Raw genomic sequence first — 16,006 nt, 5'->3', positions numbered from 1 at the left:
CTAGTGTGTTCCATCTGTTGGAAATAATTCTATGGACAGATGTAAGATTACACAGGATTTTATTCTTTTCTTTTCCTATGTGTACATAGTTTCGATCTCATATTTATAAATGATATGATATGACATAAATGATCAATGATAGAACCGTAAAGAAATATATATCAGTAAATATAAATAGAAGGAGCATTGTTAAACTCCAAAAAAAAATGTGATGAAGCAAGAAATACTGTTAATATGAGTTGAAATCACAGAAGTTCATTAAGAGTGAAATGGACCAACCATGTCACCTCTGTGCAGGGATCGTACAGGCATGGATTAGCCACGGTCACTTTTGTTGTCACAGACCAGTCTCATAGACGATGTTGTGCATTTTGTTAAGAGGAGAATGTGTAAATATTATGAAAAAATAATAATCAAATGAAAGAGTGAATGAAATGTGAACGCGAAGCTAAAGGGAGAGACTGTCTTAGTTTCTAACATCATTTCTCCTGCTTTGTACTCCTCAGAACGGATACAGTTGGGCTGGGTCTCCGTGGTGGCCTCCGTTGTTAAGGACACAGACACTAACGTGAGTAATGGTCATAGGGCTTTTAGTTTGAATCGTTACTTTTTAAAAAGAATGTTCAATGTTTTAATAAGATGTATTTTGTATAAGCAGCGAAAGCCAACTGAGGCCCAATGATATTGGGTATGTCTATGCTATAGTACGAAGCTTGGTGGTGATAAAACATATATGTAACATTGAAGAGAATTATTACAGGAAATACACTGATCTGGTCAATGAGCATATAGGCAGATGGAGGGATATTTAGGGCCCTTATTCTTGTTTTTTTCCTTTTAATTCATAAGTATTTGTTTTATTATCACCAGGGAATTGGTAAATTAATTAATAAGTATTGATGGCAATGAAAAAAAAGGGGCCCAAGCTTGGATCGATGATGATGGCTGGTGCTGTATGAATCACGCGTGATGAATGACACGTGTCTGGAACTCTGAGGTCCAACACATAGGAGAGCTAGACAACTGCCTCTTTGGAAATGTTCCTATAGACAGATGTCAAGAGTATACAAGGATCATGTTCCTGGCCTTTGTGCTCATGGATTCTGATTCTATTTTATTATTGGATATATTAAAATTATAACTAGCCAATAAAAACATAAATAAATATGAATAAGTAAAACATTGTTGAATTACAAAAATGTGTTGTGATGTAAGAGAATCTATTAATATATGTTAAAGGCACTGAGCTGCTTAAGAAAGACCTGGTTCAAAGGTGTTACTTCTTTGGCTAATGATTATCCGGAAAGTCATCGTCCTTGTTCCTGTGCTGACTCGGTGGCAAATTTGATGTTCACTTTCTTAAGAGAAATATTAATAAATATTACTCCCAAATAATTAATACCTACGTTACCCACTAAATAAAAGGCTAAGTGCAAGGATTGCATGGAGAGATGGAGAGATTGTGTCTCAGTTTTTGTTGGGTTTTTTTCCCCTGTTCTGTCTGCTTTCACTTCCCAGCGTGGGCACTCCAAGGTGATGAAAACATCTGCCATGGATACGGACTCTATATGTAGGGGACGGAGATGAGTGTGAGTACAAAGTTCTCGTTATTGGCGGTTTAATTAACATATTAACTGTAATACTGAAAATATTTAAATATAATAAAGAAGGCCAGCCCCATGATAAATATCGAATTGACATGAAACATTATATGATTAAGCACTGTTTGCAATATTGTAGATGATTAATGAAACAGATAGTCAAGGAGGCAGCAATGATTCTATGGACAGATGTTAGGGATATTTAAGCATCTTATTTTCAAGGGTTTTTGACTCATAGATATTTATTTTATAGTTATTGATTTATTGATCATTTAATCATTGATAAATGTAGAAGTGAGTGAAGAAAAAGAGGGCCAATTCTGGACCAATGATGACCGCTGGTGGCGTAGGAGTCATGGACGATGAATACTACGTGTCGGGAACTCTGAGGTCCAGCAAAATAAGAAATCTAGTCTTTTTTCTCTGTTTCTAGTGACCATATCGATAGGCGTTAGTAACAGACAAGGATGATGTTCTGGTTCCTTGTGTTCATGGATTTTGATTCTTTTCATATAGAGACATGAAGGAATCAGTAATCAAGTAGAAATAAATATGAATAAGCGAAAGATTGTAAAATATGAAAGTTAAGAAATACCTTGGTGGTTGAGTCAATGAAATGTGGAAAGCAAGCCAATGATGATAAGGTCTAAGTTTTTGTTTTGTTTTGTTTTGTATTTTTTTAATATCTCCTTCTATGTGTTGGACTTCTCAGAATGGATGGAGCTGGAGCTAATCTATGGATTCTTCCATGGTCACAAGGTGTCTGCTTGTCTCTGTGTCTGGTGTATAGAAAGAAATGTGAGTTTTTATGGGTATACACTCTGCATTTGAAAAGTATGAAATACAATAAAAGAAAGCCACCCAGGGTCCACTGAGAGATATGGAGTTGATATTACATTGCATTATATTGAGTAACGTCCATATGGAATTTTGAGGATGATTAATCAAGAATGTATATTGATATAGTAAATTATTCTATGGACAGATGTAGGACTATTCAAAGCCTGTAGCCTAGGTTTTCTTTTGCTTATAGGTATTTATTTTATTACTATCAGATAAATTGGTGAATTAATTAATAAACAAAGATAGGTAAAAGTGAGGAAAAAGGCCAAGGGTGGACCAATGATGACGGCTGGTGGCGTATGACTCCTTGTTGATGATTACGTGTCTGGAACTCTGAGGTCCAGCATAAAAAGAAATCTAGTTTATTGCCTCTCTTAGAAATGATCCTATAGACAGATTTGAGATTTCACATGTAGTAAGGCAAGAGTAAGAGGGAAATCGTTCAAAGGTATTACCTGTAGATAAGGATGTTATAGATAATATAAACAATGGCCAACATTCTTGTTCTGGGTTCATGGAAAGCTCAATGTTTTTCTTAAGAGAAAGCAAAAACCGTATTACCCCAAACTAATACACAGTTTAATTACTGGGTAATGAAATGTAGATACAGGAACCAATGGAGAAAATGTATCAATCATGTTATTATCTACTCTGCTTTCTACTTTTCAGAATGGATCACCCAAGCTGGTTTCAACTGCATGCCCATAGGAACATGGAAACGAACGTGCGTAATAGTCATTGTTTTCATCACACTTTGGGTGGTTTCTTTAGAGGATTCTCTGTAATATTTAAAAACAAGTACGCAGTATAAGGGCAAAGACCAACTGTGATCCAGTCATGAACTTGGAAATGTATGAAACATGATGTTAAAGAACCTACTTTACCACAATGAGGATGATGAATGGGAGATTAATGGGTATCGTTATCATTTTTCTTTAGAGTCATTTCAACGAGGCAATGATTCTAAAGAAAAATGATAAGGATACCAAAGGCCCTTGTCCTTGGGCTTTTGTGACTCATCGTTAGTTCTTTAATTAGCATGGTGAATTGATGAATTGATTTTTAAAAAATGTATATGAGAATAAAGAAAAAGAGATCCAAGCGTGGGCCCATGATGACAGCTGGTGGCGTATGAGTCGTGCACGATGACTGGTACGTGTCTGGAAGTCTGAGGACCCACACGATGATCCTCTGCATTGATGTTAGGAATGTACAAGTAGTCATGGATTCATGGATTTCTGTATTATTAATATAAATGAATGGATCAATGATAGAACCAATCAATAAATAGGTAACCAAGTAAAACCATGGAAGAAGTCCTAGGAGCCATCAATGAATATATGGTGAGGCAGGGACTTCTATTCACAGAAACTGAAGAAACTGACGGAGGTTTAGAGAAAAATGGATCAAGGGCATCACCTCTTTTTTTAAGGATCATAACATTACATTTATATTTATGCATTTATGTATCTATAAATTAGGAAAAATAATAAATACCTTTAGGATTGAGTAAATGAAGTGAGGAAAACAAGAGCAGTTTAGAGAAGGCCTTCATGTCTTTTATCATCGTCTCTGCTCTGTGCTCAGAATAGGACGTGACCGCAGTTGGGCTGACGTACCTTTTATGGACACGAGCTCTGTGTTTGCTTCCTTGTCTAGTGCCCATAGAGGCCAACGTGAGTATGAGTTAAAGTTCATGTCTTTGCGAATTTATTTTCAGGTATTCACTATTATTAAAAGAGTGAAATAGGATAAGAAATGCCAACCATCATAAATGATAAATATGGGATTTATCTGCTGCATGATATGTATTAATTAATCCACATACGGAACTTTGATGATCATTCTGAAAGAGATGTATCAGTGTGGCAGATAATCCTACAGGCGGATATGGAGTATTCATTGCTCTTACTCCTGGGTTTTTGTGAATCAGGGAATTTTAAGAGTTAATATTAGTAAACTCATGGATTGGTCAGTGAACTTCTGCAGATGAGAATGAGAAGGAAGGAGGCACAGATCTGGACCAATGATGATAGTTGGTGGCGTATGAATCACGGATGATGACTGTTACGTGTCTGAAACTCTGAGGTCCAACACAAAGAACGACAATCTATTGCCTCTATTTGACATGATACTATAGATAAATATTAGGAAAAGAAAAGAGCAATTGTCTTGTTTTGTGTTTATGAGTTTTGATTTTGCTGTACAAAATAGCCCAAAGAGCTAATCCGTTTATGAGTATAGATAAGAGAAAAAGAGAGAGCGAAGTAAGTTTGCTCTTAATGTACATGGTGAGGTAGTAAAAGCCATTAACATACATAGAAAACGCTGCAGTCCATTAAGAAATGTAAATGCTTCACGTGTCTTGCTCTTTGGCTAAGAATGATATGCAGACCCTGGAAAACAGCCCAAGTTCTTATTCTGTGTTAGTGTTCGGTCAAAAAATTGTTCATTTTTTAAGAGAAAAATAATAAATATGATCCTCATTCGCTGTGTTCCTGAATGACTCACTGAATGCAGATAGAATGTGTGGATCAATAGAGAGACTCTAAGTCTTGTTATTATCTGTTCTGCTTTGTATTCCTCAGCATGGATACACTTGAACTTACTTAGTGTTTGGCCGTGATTGGTGCTTCACGGATGCCCTGTGTGTCAGAGAATGAAGACCAACGTGAGTGATAGCGAGGTTCTCCTGCTCTCGGTGGCGTGAGTAGTGTACTCGGTGTCACAGTAAAAATTCGAAGGGTCCAGACATAGCTCAGTGGCAAATATGGTGCTGACATGAAACATGTTAACTAATCAGTACTGTCCACAGTGAAATAAGTCTGTTCGTGAAATAAGTAGAAAGATTCGACAGACAGATACTAGGGATACTTAAGGATCTTGTCCTTGAGTTTTTGTGATTCCCAGATACTCGTTTTATGACTACTAATTGCTTAGTAAATTGACAGTAAACGCATGTAAAGGAGACCAGAGTGTGGACCCGTGGTGACAGCTGGTGGCGTGTGAGTACTTCACGATGGCTGCTACATGTCTGGAAGTCTGAGGTCCGTCCCCCGCAAAGATGTCTAGTCAATGTCCTCTGCTCAGACTGCTCCTATAGACAGGTGTCAGGGATGTACAAGGATCTTACTCAGGAGGTTTTAGAAATATTACAAAAGTTCAATGGCAGAATAGACCAATGCATAAATGAATAAAGGTGAAGAGGATTATGTATTGTTCATTATTAAAATACATCATAAGGAGAAGTAGCATTTTTTTCTTTAAATATTTATTTATTTATGTTATTTTTTAAGTTTATTTATTTTGAGAGAGTATTTTGAGAGAGAGAGGGAGATAGTGCATGAGTGAGCTGGGGAGGGGAGGGACAGAGAGAGAATCCCAGGCAGGCGGAGGTCATGAGATCATGACCTCAGCTAAAGTCAAAAGTCAGATGCCCAACTGCCTGAGCCACCCAGGTGCCCCTCAAATTTTTATTTAAATTCCAGTTAGTTTACATACAGTGTAATATATTTCAGGAGTAGAATTGAGTGATAGAAATACTATTAATGTAATAAATGGATTCAGTATATTTTACTGGCTTATTTATTTTTGAGAAAGAGAGAGAACAAGAGGAAGAGGGGCAGAGAGAGAGGGAGAGAGCGAATCCCAAGTAGGCTCCACGCTGTCATGCAGAGCCCGACCCTGGGGCTCAGTCTCCAGAATCATGAGATCATGACCTGAGCCGAGCTCAGGGATAGGACGCCTCACTGCCTGTGCTGCCCGGGCGCCCCTGTTTTGTGCTTTGACCAAGGATGATATAGATCATGGCCAGTAATAGTTCGTTATGGAGTCATGGGGATCAAAGGGATATAGTCAGTGACACTGGGACAGTGCTGTGTGACAGGTGGCAGCTACACTTGGGGTGAGCACAGCATAATGTGCAGAGAAGTTGGATCACATGTTCTGCATCTGAAACTAACATAACGTTGTGTGTCAACTATACTCACATAAAAAATTTTTTTTAATGAAGTAGCGACCCCTGCCATGATGCAGATGTGCCTTGAAAACATGCTAAGTGTTAGAAGGCAGACAGAGAAGGTCACATCATGCATGACTCCATTTATATGAAATATCCAAAACACATAAATCCATAGAGAGAGATTTGGTAGCTTCCGGGGGCTGGGATCCGGGGGAGTAGGCAGAGACTGCTTAATGAATATGGGATTTTATTTAGGTATCATGAAAGTACTTTGAAACTAGATAGAGCTGGTGGTTGCAAGATATTGTGAAAATACTAAATGCTTTTGTTAACTTTGTTATTTATTATTATTATTACTTAAAGTTTATTTATTTTGAGAGAGAAAGAGAATGTGAGCAGGGAAAGGGCAGAGAGAGCAAGAGAGGATCCTAAGGAGGCTCCACACCAATGGCACGGGGCTCGATCTCATGAACTGTGAGATCTTGACCTGAGCCAAAATCAAGTGTCAGATGCTTAACCGACTGAGCCCCCCAGGTGCCTGGTGATTTGTTAACTTTATTTTTTTTAATTTTTTTTAATGTTCTTTTATTTATTTTTGAGAGACAGGAAGAGACAGTGGGAATAGGGGAGGGTCAGAGAGAGGGAGACATAGAACTGGAAGCAGGCTCCAGGCTCTGAGGTAGCTGTCAGCACAGAGCCCAACACGGGGCTTGAACCCACGAACCGTGAGATCATGACCTGAGTCGAAGCCGGACGTCCAACTGACTGAGCCACCCAGGCGCCCTGATTTGTTAACTTTAAATAGCTAATTTTGCCTCAGTTAAAAAGCTAGAGGTCTCTATAAGAAAAGTCAATTATTAAACTACAAAACTTAGACATTCAATGTTTATTTTATAGAGAGAAAGGTTACCATGCATTAATAAGTAACTAAATGACCACCTATACGAATGGTGGAAAGTGTGGATCGATGGAGAGAATGGCTCAGTCGTGTTACCATCGCTTCCACTTGGTACTCTTCAGAACAGAACCCCAAGGAGAAGTTAGCTTCTGCCCTGATCAAGATGGTCACGTTGCTTCCGTGCTGGAGAGAGACCAAGGTGACGAATGGTCAAAGTGGTCCTATTAGACTGGGCGATTTGTTAAAAGGTAGACATTGAATTATTATGGAGCATAATTTAAAGGGGTTAACTCTGCCCCACTGAGAAATAGAATACAAAACATGATGCTGATTCATCAGTGAAGGGCAATGTAGAGGTTAATTAATGAAATAGAATCAGTCTATGTGGGAAATGATTCTACAGATTACATTTTATTAAGGTTTTTTAAATGCTTTATTTATTTTTGAGCGAGAGAGAGAGACAGAGCGTATGCACAGGAAGCAAGGCAGAGAGAGAGACACAGAATCCGAAGCAGGCCCTAGGCTCTGATCTTTCAGCACAGAGTCCGACACGGGGCTTGAACTTAACAAACTGTGAAATCATGACTTGAGCCACCCAGGCACCCTAATTCTATAGATATATTTTAGAGATTTGAAAGGATCTTCTTGGATTTTGTGAATTACATGTTTATTTTATTATTATTAATTATTATTAACAATTATTATTAATTATTAATTATTAAAATTAATTATTATTATAATGATTTATTTCATACCAATGCAGAAATAAGTGAAGAAAAAGGGACCCATCCAGAGCCACTGATAATCACTGGTGGCACATGCCTCTCGATGGTGAGTAACCTGTGCCCGGAGTGCTGAGGCCCGACACAAGACAATTAGTCAGATCCCCTTCTGGACGTGCTCCTGTAGACAGATACTAGAACTATACAAAGATCACGTTCTTACTCTGTCTTTATCAATTTAGATTTATTATTATAAATGGATCAAAAATAGGACCACTAACGAAATATACATAAATAGATAAAGAAAAAGAGAGTAAAGCGTGGTCCAGCTGTGAATATATCTGGTAAGGCAAGAATTATTATTAAAGATGGAAAACACTCATGCCCCTTAAGGACTAAATGCATCAAGAGCGTCGCCTCTTTGACCGAGCATGATAAAAACTCATAAGAGTCAGTTTGAGTTTTTGGGTCAATCTCAAATCTAAGTTTGCTCCTTTGGTTAAGAGAAAGAGAGTTCATGAGTACCTAAATGATAGGATGGATGAAATGTGGAAAAGAAGGGTCGTTTCAGATCAAGTCCCGTGTGTCACATGCTCTGTTTTGTATTTCTCAGGACGGTCAGGCTCGGGCTGGTTGAAGAACTCTTTCATGGTCACAAGGCCTATGATCGCACCTGTGTTCCGGTGTGCAGAGACCAACGTGAGTAAGGAAGTTCATGTTTTCATTCGACAGGCTTTAAAGAAAGCAGTATTCACTGTGTTGTTACTAGAATTCATGTAATTTCAATGGCCAGCCATGGCCAGGGGCAAATAATGGAAGCATTACCAAACATTATATTTATGAACCCATTTATGATAGACTAAGACTAATTAAGGAAAGAGAGACATCAATACGATAGATGAATCTCTGGACGGATATGGAATAGTCAAGGTTCTTAGTCATTTTTTTGGTGACTCTTAGGGGCTTTAAAATTAATTTTAGTGAATTCAGCAACTAATGAAATAATATACAGAAAATGAAGAGAAAGAGACTGAAATACGGACCAATGATGACGGCTGGTGGCGTAGGAGTCATGGGCGATGAATACTACGTGTCGGGAACTCTGAGGTCCAACGGAAAAATACATACAGTCTCTTACCTCTGCTTGGAATTATCCTATGGATGGATTTTAGAAAGATAAAGGGACTCTTTTTTTAGATTGTTTGCTTGAATTTTGAGTCTTTTATTATCAATGGCTCAGTTCAAGAATCAATGTGCAAATATTAAAAAGTCAAAATGAAGAGCATTTGTGTGCATATGTACTCTTGTTATATATGGTGAGGCAATAGAAACTATTCAAATGTATTGAATATAGTGAATCCCACTAAGAAGAATGAACGGTTCATGTGTCTCCCGTCTTTAGTGAACGGTGCTAGAGCAGTTCTTATCTGACTCTGTGGCAAGTATGTGAGGACTCATTTTTTAAAGAAAAAAATAATAAGCATTATCCTAAATTATTGTATTTCCAAATGATTGACTCAATGTAAAGTGGAATGTGCAGAACAAGGGAGGTTGTGTTTCAGTCTTGTTTACGCCTGCTTTGCTTTGTTGCTTCTCAGAAAGAAAACACCTGAGCCGATTTAAGCATCTGCCATGTTTAGGCGCTCCAACGTAGCCTCTCTGTGTCCTGAAGTCCAACGTGCGTAATAATCATATTTCTCGTCTTGGTTTGGAGGGTTTGTCAGGGTGTCACTGGAATTATTTACAAAGTATATAATAGAAGAAAAAAGACCAACTACGGCCCAATGACTAAGTTGAACCTGTATGAAAAATTGTGACGATCAACCTACCATAACCGCAGTGAAGTTGGTTAATGAAGAAGCATATTTAATTAGGCAATGATTCTAAAGAAAAATGATAGAAATACTAAAGGCTTTTGCCCTTGCTTTTTGAGATCCACAGCTATTTATTTACTTACTATTAGTAGATTGGTGAATTAATGTAGGTGAGAAGGAAGAAGTGGGCCAGTCCTGGACCAATGATGACAGCCGGTGGCGTATGAGTCCTACACGATGACTGCTACGTGTCTGGAAGTCTGAGGTCCATCCAACGCAGAGGGAGATCGAGTCTATTTCTTCTTTTTCGAATGTTCCTATGGTTCAATGTTAGGAATATACAAGGATATGGTTCTTGTCAATTTGGATTTATGGATTTCCATATTGTTAACCTAAAAGGATCAGTGACAGAACCAATAAAAATCTATAAATCTATAAACATAAATATGTTTGGTGAGGCAAGAAATCCTGTTAATATAAACTGAGGCACCTGGTGCAAAAAAATGGACCAAAGGGGTTACCTCTTTTTCTAAGGATCATGTAGACATGACACTGCAAAACGATGTTCAGTTTTGCAAGCCTGGGTCATTCTCGGGTTGCGGATGTTAATTTTGTGATATATATGTTTGTATTTTCATAGGTATATATGTTGTGAAAAAATAATATCCAGATAGCTGGAGAAATGAAATGAGGAAAATAAGACTAATAGAGAAGTTTCCATTTTTAATTATCTGCTCTGGGTTACACTCCTCAGAATCAACACACCCCAGCTGACTTAGCATTTTCCATGGTCAAATGCGTCTTCCTGTGTGTTCGGGGCATGGAGATGAATGTGAGTAAGGGTTAAAGTTCTCGTATTTGTTTAAGCAGTTTTTAATTTTTATTTATTTATTAATTTTTTTAATGTTTACTTATTTTTGAGAGAGAAAAAGAGAGAGACAGTGCACGAACCAGAGAGAGGCAGAGAGGGAGACACAGAATCAGAAGCAGGCTCCAGGCTCCAAGCTGTCAGCACAGAGCCTGATGTCGGGCTTGAACCCATGAACCGTGAGATCAGGACCTGAGCTGGAGTCAGTTGCTCAACCAACTGAGCCACACAGGTGCCCGAAGCAGCATTAAAAAAATATATATATTCAATGAACTGTTAAAAGTGTGAAATATTATTTAAAACCATAAACACGAGAACCAATAAATATGCGATATAACATTTGCTAAGGGATATGTGACGTATTGATGATGATGATCCTTTAGGCAAAAGTAGAATATTCACTGCTCTTATTATTGGATTTTTGTGAATCGCTAGGTTTTAAAAATTATCTTTAATGGATTAAGGAGTTAGTGAAGTTATATACATGAGAATAAAGAAAAAGAGGCCCAGATCTGGACCAATGGTGATAGCTGGTGGCGTAGGAGTCACGGATGATGAATATTACGTATCTGAAACTCTGAGGTCCGATTATAAAAGGAAATACAGTCTGTTGCCTCTGTTCAAAATGGTCCTATGTACAGATGTTGGGGGGGGGTGGGAGGGCTCTTTTATTGGTTTATTTTCATGACTTTTGATTCTACTGTAACACATGGCTCAAAGTAGAATCAATATGCAGGTATGAATAAGATTAAGAGGGCAAAGCGTGTCTATTCTTAGTAAAAGTTACGAATATTTACTGAGAATACTGAAGTTTATTAAGAAATGTGAATGTTTCCCGTGCCTTACCTCTTTGGCTAAGAATGATATAGACAGTAAATAACAGTCAAAATTCTTATTCTTGGTCTGTGTCAAGTTTGATATTGCTTGGTTTGTTCAGGGAAAATTAATAACGCCGACCCTAATGTGCTATATTCCTAAGTGACAGACTAAATGAAGGTAAAGAGAGTACCTGTCAGTCCTTGTGATCATCTGCTCGGCTTCTTATTCCGCAGGTGGACACGTGTGAGTTGATTAAGCACTTGGCCCTGAACAGGACGTAGACCAATGTGAGAAACGGTCACATTCATCTCTTGGTTTGGGTTGTTTGTTTAGAGTATTCATTGTAACACTGTAAAGTAGTAGCAAGTATATTCAAGGAAGCCCAGCCAGTGCTCCAAGGATAAACATGCGCTCGATATGAAATGTTATATTGATTAATAGGTATTTGTATCAGGAAGAGCATTAATAAAGAGGCATATTCAGTGAGGCAAATGATTCTATAGATAGTAGGGATATTAAGGAGCTTGTCCTTGAGTATTTATGATTGATCGTTATTTATTTTATTATTATTATCAGGGAATTGATGAATCGATCAATAAACAAAGACAGAAGGAAGGAAAGGGAGAGTGAAGTCTGGACCAATGATGACCACTGGTGGCGTATGAGTCGTAGACCATGACTACTGTGTGTCTGGAACTCTGAGGTCCAACACAGAGAAAGTCCATTCCTTCTGTTTGAAGAGGTTCAGGAGAGACTTGTCAGGATTATATGAAGATCTCGTTCTTGGTTTTTCTGTTCATGAATTTCACAAAATCTCCTGATGAAAGAATAAACAAATGTATAGATTAACATAGGAAGAGGCTCAAGTACTGTTCATTCTTAAAATGGATAGTATGGAAAATAATACTAATGTGAATTGAAATTGGTATTAAATGAATTAAGTGTATTACATCTTTGCCTAAGGCTGATATAGATTATGATAAGTAATCATTACTGCTCTGAGTCAGTTAGAACTTTGATGTGTAATTTATAGGTAGAAAATAACATACCATTAGTCAGTACATAATCTAAATGACCGTATAGGTGAAGGCTAGAAATAATGAATCAATGAAGAGAATGTCTCAGTGTTTTTATCATTTTCTCTGCTGGGTACTCTTTAGAACAGATGCCCCAAGGAGATTTCAACCTCTGTCATGGTCAAGATTGTCAACAGACCAAGGTGAATAATGGTCAAAGGTCTAGTATTTGTTTGGGTCATTTTTTAAAAAAAATTTTATTTAATAGTTTATTGTTAAATTGGTTTCCATATAACACCCAGTGCTTCTCCCCACAAGTGCCCCCCACTATGACCATTCCCTCTTCCCTCCCTCCCCCTTCCCCTTCTGGGTCATTTGTTTAAAGGTATTTATGGTAGTATTAAAATGGAATAAATATAATAAAAATTAACTATGTCCACATATAAATATAATAGGAAATATTGTATTAATTCATCCATAATGCAATATGTTAACCAATCAACCTTAAAGTTGATTAATGAAAGAGATACAGTACATGTGAGAAATGATTCTATGGACAATGATCAGGGTATTCAAATATTTTGTTCTTTGGTTTGGAAATCATATATTAGTTATATTATTATCAATGAATTAATAATCTATTCAATATAAATGTAGAAATTAATGAAGAAAGAAAGACTCAAATAGAGACCAGTGATCACAATTGGTGGCATGTTAATTAGGAATAATGAATGTCTGGAGCTCCAAGGCCCAACACAAAACATAATTAGTTGAATTCCTCTTTTGGAAATGATACTACAGGCAGATATCAGATATATACAAAAATCATGTTCTTAATTTGGGTTCATAGATTTAGGTTGTATTATTACTAATGGACCTATGACAAGACCATTAAATAAATAAAAATACAGAAAGAAGAAGACTATTAAACATTGTCCAACTTGGGTGAGGCAAGAAATACTACTAAAAAAATGGAAAAGGGGACTGATGAATCAAGGGTGTTTCCTCTTTTCCTAAGGATCATACATGATCAGTAAGAGTCCATTTTATTTACTGGATGAGTCTTAAGTTTGTTTCCTCTGTTAAGAGAATGGAAATCTACCTCATGAAAATTTTATGTGTACCTGTGTGACTAGCTGAACAGATGTGCTTAGCACGAGGCATTGAGATACGGTCCTAATTTCCTTTCTCCTCCGCTCTGCTCTGTCCTCCTCAGCATGGATGCACTCAAGCTGATACAAGTGTTTCCATGGTTACGCGCTCCCTGATTGCATTCGTGAGTTAGGAGCACAGAGACCAATGTAAGTAGTGGCCGAAGTGTTTGTCTTTCTAGTGTTCTTTCTTTCTTTTTTTTTTTTTTTTTAAAGGTGTTCACTGTATCATTAAAAATCATAAATCATACAAAACATAAATCAACTAGGGGCAACTATGGAATTGATTATATTGATGAATAGGGGTTGATTGTATTGATGAATGCATATATGGAAATATAATTAATGAGAGGGATACCTTGACCCTATTTGTATCCTATAGGAGAGCGAGAATGATCCTCTAGATGGATTAGAGATACCAAGGCTCTTCTTGTGTTTTTGTGAATAATAGGGCCTCGAAATTATTTTTAATGGCGTAAGGAATTAGTTGATCAATAATGTAGAACTGAATGAAGGAAAAGAGGGACAGTGTTGGATCGATGATGACCGCTGGTGGCGTATGAGTCGTTTACGATGACTACGTGTCTGGAGCTCTGAGGTCCAACAGGAAGGCGGTCTAGTCCGTGGCCCTGTGTGAGGTGATCCTACGGACAGATATCATAAATACGGAAGGATCGTGGTTTGGCTTTATGTTCATGCATTCTTTATTTTCATAGTCAGCTCAATGAGATAATAGTGTATAAACAAAGAATAAGGTCATGGAGCATTGTCCAATGATAAAAAGATGTAGTGAACAAGGAATACTATTAAAGTGTATTGAAAACACACGCCCTTCCACCAAGAACTATAGGATACAGAGGTGTTGCCTCTTTGACTAACAGTTGTATCGCTGTAGTGTTAAAAAGTAATTGGCTGTGTTCAAAATCCGTGTCCGTGACAAGGGCCTTATTATTCATTTATTAGGAGAAATTAAATAACCATTTCTCCCAATTGCAAATAGCTGAAATAACCAACTCACTGAAAAATGGAAGGCAAAGACCCGTGGAAATCACGTGTCTAGCTTTGTGTTATCATCTGCTCGCTTCCCCTCAGGGTAAAGGCACTCAGGTTGGTTTGAGCATCTTCCATGACCATAAGCTCTATGGCTGCATCTAGTTGTTAGAGAATGGAAATCCACAGAAGTAGGGTCAATGTGCTCTCAGTTTGGGTGGTTGGTTTAGGGTATTCACTGTAGTATTAAAAAATGGGAAATATAATCAGCAAATGCCAACCACCCCCCCCAAATGCAATTAATATGAAGCATTGTATTTATTAATCCATTTATAAAACACTGAGGTCAGTCAGCAAAGTAGATGTAGACTATTTGCCCTGTAGAAAATGATTTTATGTATTGGTGTTAGGGTTATTAAAGCTACTTTTAAAGATCTCATGGGTTTTCTTATTATTAGTGAATTAATTAATTAATCTCTAATAAAATTATAACTTAGTGAAGAAAAAGAGAGTGACATCTGAACCAATACTGAGGACGAGTAGCAAATGAGGCTGATCACCAACTTTGTGATCCAATGCAAATCCAGTGTAGAAAGAAATCTAGTCTATTGCTTCTGTTACAAATGGTCCTATAAGCAGTTGCTAGATATATCTAATATTCTTCTTGGGCTTTTGAATTTCACAAATATTGATTGCTTATTAAGAATTAATCAATGCAAAAATAACTAAAAGTGTATGAATAAAGGAAGGAAAAATAGGGCCAAAGATGGAATAACTGTAGCATATTTAATGACACTAAACATCATTATCAATCCATTTCTAAGGAACGGAAGTCCATTAAAAATTTATGTAGGCGTTTGCATCTCATCAGGAGGGACATGGGGACAGAGGTGAGTAATTTTTGATGTTCATGTTCTGTGCTGTCTTTGGGTTGTAGGCGTTTTGATTTTGTTTTACTAAATTGGGAAATAGGGAAAAAGTTTATATAATATAATCAACTAACTATATAAAAGAGAGTCAAGAATGAACCAGTGATAAAACTGAGTCATATAGCCAGTTATGTTGGGGCTGATTGGCTTCTCTGTGTTTCATTCGTAATCACTCCACCATGTATATGTGAATCAAAAGCCACATTGTACACTTTAAATATATACAACTATATTTATCCATAATTTCTCAGTAAAATTGGAAAAAAGTATGTAGTTCTTTGTCATTTATGAGAGTGAGCAGCTGGACACAGTTATTATTAATTAGGGTTATCATCTTGAGTTTGTATACAACAGTACACATTGTACCATTATCGATTAGTAAATAAGTTAATAA

General features: G+C 37.2%; 1 long non-coding RNA gene, 9 other non-coding genes and 2 pseudogenes across 23 annotated transcripts in view; all 12 read left to right on the top strand.

The window, feature by feature from the left end:
* LOC115301645 overlaps positions 1-16,006 on the top strand; it is a 74,861-nt gene that overhangs the window by 37,101 nt on the left and 21,754 nt on the right. For 12 of the 14 annotated variants that reach the window (XR_003913213.1, XR_003913219.1, XR_003913218.1 and 9 more), the window contains 14 exons: positions 507-568; positions 1,519-1,589; positions 2,314-2,399; positions 3,114-3,168; positions 4,037-4,120; positions 5,033-5,115; positions 8,067-8,134; positions 8,639-8,724; positions 9,624-9,703; positions 10,594-10,671; positions 11,760-11,813; positions 12,687-12,745; positions 13,759-13,843; positions 15,508-15,573. This is a non-coding gene — a long non-coding RNA (uncharacterized LOC115301645). Of the gene's footprint in view, positions 1-506; positions 569-1,518; positions 1,590-2,313; positions 2,400-3,113; positions 3,169-4,031; positions 4,121-5,032; positions 5,116-8,066; positions 8,135-8,638; positions 8,725-9,623; positions 9,704-10,479; positions 10,672-11,759; positions 11,814-12,686; positions 12,746-13,758; positions 13,844-15,507; positions 15,574-16,006 lie in introns of all 14 variants that reach the window. The other 2 variants (XR_003913216.1, XR_003913215.1) reach the window with 2 other exon arrangements.
* LOC115303190 lies at positions 929-1,003 on the top strand. Its single transcript, XR_003913888.1, has one exon. It is a non-coding gene; the product is annotated as a small nucleolar RNA SNORD113/SNORD114 family (small nucleolar RNA).
* LOC115303173 lies at positions 1,923-1,997 on the top strand. Its single transcript, XR_003913879.1, has one exon. It is a non-coding gene; the product is annotated as a small nucleolar RNA SNORD113/SNORD114 family (small nucleolar RNA).
* Positions 2,717-2,788, top strand: LOC115303181 (annotated as a pseudogene).
* Positions 3,549-3,623, top strand: LOC115303193. The gene has a single exon (XR_003913891.1). It is a non-coding gene; the product is annotated as a small nucleolar RNA SNORD113/SNORD114 family (small nucleolar RNA).
* On the top strand, positions 4,464-4,538 carry LOC115303175. Its single transcript, XR_003913880.1, has one exon. It is a non-coding gene; the product is annotated as a small nucleolar RNA SNORD113/SNORD114 family (small nucleolar RNA).
* On the top strand, positions 5,423-5,497 carry LOC115303192. The gene has a single exon (XR_003913890.1). It is a non-coding gene; the product is annotated as a small nucleolar RNA SNORD113/SNORD114 family (small nucleolar RNA).
* LOC115303186 lies at positions 9,064-9,138 on the top strand. The gene has a single exon (XR_003913887.1). It is a non-coding gene; the product is annotated as a small nucleolar RNA SNORD113/SNORD114 family (small nucleolar RNA).
* LOC115303172 lies at positions 10,036-10,110 on the top strand. Its single transcript, XR_003913878.1, has one exon. It is a non-coding gene; the product is annotated as a small nucleolar RNA SNORD113/SNORD114 family (small nucleolar RNA).
* Positions 11,221-11,295, top strand: LOC115303183. Its single transcript, XR_003913885.1, has one exon. It is a non-coding gene; the product is annotated as a small nucleolar RNA SNORD113/SNORD114 family (small nucleolar RNA).
* Positions 12,161-12,235, top strand: LOC115303170. Its single transcript, XR_003913877.1, has one exon. It is a non-coding gene; the product is annotated as a small nucleolar RNA SNORD113/SNORD114 family (small nucleolar RNA).
* On the top strand, positions 14,226-14,297 carry LOC115303180 (annotated as a pseudogene).

This window comes from Suricata suricatta, chromosome 9 (assembly GCF_006229205.1).
Source record: "Suricata suricatta isolate VVHF042 chromosome 9, meerkat_22Aug2017_6uvM2_HiC, whole genome shotgun sequence".
NCBI lineage: Eukaryota > Metazoa > Chordata > Mammalia > Carnivora > Herpestidae > Suricata > Suricata suricatta.
This window is presented reverse-complemented; position numbering and strand designations above follow the sequence as displayed.